Below are 1,751 nucleotides of genomic sequence, written 5' to 3'. Positions count from 1 at the left end.
TCTAAACATAAACAATTATTAAGGGTTTGAAATGGGATTCAAATCCACACCTTCTTGACTCAAAAATCAAAGCTCTCTCTACTACACCATATTGTCATGCAAGTTTTTGGTAGAGGAGCAGCATTTCTATCCCTTTTTCCCTATGTATTTGTATTTCTCAGAGCATCCTCTCCTCCATTGTCAAATGCAAACCCAATAATTTGATCTTGGCAACTTAAATCTATAGCATTTTATTCTTCACAAATATTTTCCTTCCAATCACTGTGTGACCCATAAAGAAAAAGAAATATAAGGCAATATTTCCAATGAGCAGGCAGAGGTGTGGAAGGATCAGGAAATTAATATTTCCCCTTTTTGCAGATGAGCAATCTGAAAAATCATTGACTTATCTGATTTGTTCAGACATATATAATTAATCCTCCATGGAATCACAGAAAAAATAAGTAAATATCAAAGGAAAATTAAAACCCAAGTTTTCAACCTCCTAATCAAAAACCTTTCAAGAGAGTGCTATTGACCAGCACCTGGTTATTTCTGGGTAGAAAACAAATTGCCCCATCAGTTTTGCCAACCAAGAAGGACTCTCTCTAAAGATGGGAACTCCAAACAAAATCTTGAGTATAGCAGTGAAAAGATTTATCACAGACTGTATATATGTATTTATGTATGTATATATCTATAAATCTATCTATATTTGATTCAGTAATGTAAATTAGAAAAATGGTACACTGCCACATATGAGACAAACATTATTCAAAACTCTGATTATGAGTTATTTTTGCATTTTAAATAGTTTCTAGTATATAAGTAGAAAATACTTCTCTGTAGACACTTGCAAAAACTCTTCTAATAGTCTATGAGATAAATTTTTATTCATTTACTTTATCCTTACCTATAAATTTCACATTAACCACATTAGGAAAAAAAGTTCTTTCAATATAGTATTATGAAGAATATTGGATATTTTTAAAAATTAATATAGATAAAAAGTGTGATGGGATCATTGATTCAGAAATGGAAAGAACTTCAGAAATCATTCAATCTAATAACTAGTTTTTCTCATTTTAATCTCCCAACAACTATTTAAGATAAATGCCATTTTAATATTTCCCCTTTTTGCAGATGAGCAATCTGAAAAATCATTGACTTATCTGATTTGTTCAGACATATATAATTAAAAGAGTCTGAAGTTCTATTTAAATCTACATATTCTTGAGTCAAAGATCAACCCTCTATACAGTACATTGCCATACTAGTACTGTGCAATATATGAACATTTCCATGCTCTTTTCTCTATGTATTTCTGTTTTTCAGAGCCCATCCTTATCCATTGGCACGCATGAGCTCAATAACCTGATTTTGGGAACATTCAAGTCTATAGCATTTGATTCTTGAAAAACACTTTCCTCCCAACCATTGCATGAACCACCCCTCCATATCCAAAGAAATATTATTCCAGTTTTTTGAATGAGGAATGAAAGGAGAAGAAGGATCAATTACCTTCCATGGAATCACAGAAGAAATAAATGAAAATTCAAGCAATATTAGAACTCAAATATGTAGTTAGTCAGGTATATAGAAAGATAGATAAATAGCTATACATACAAATAGAAAGAGACACATAGGGAGAAGCAGGCAGATAAAATAAAATGGAAAATTAGAGAGAGGGATCCACAGACAAACAAATATTCAGAGATAGAGACAGAGAAACAGAGATAAAGAATAGCATTGAGAGGCAAAGAGACAGAATA

The sequence above is a fragment of the Antechinus flavipes genome, chromosome 6, assembly GCF_016432865.1.
Source record: "Antechinus flavipes isolate AdamAnt ecotype Samford, QLD, Australia chromosome 6, AdamAnt_v2, whole genome shotgun sequence".
Lineage (NCBI taxonomy): Eukaryota > Metazoa > Chordata > Mammalia > Dasyuromorphia > Dasyuridae > Antechinus > Antechinus flavipes.
Note: the sequence above shows the minus strand (reverse complement) of the source record.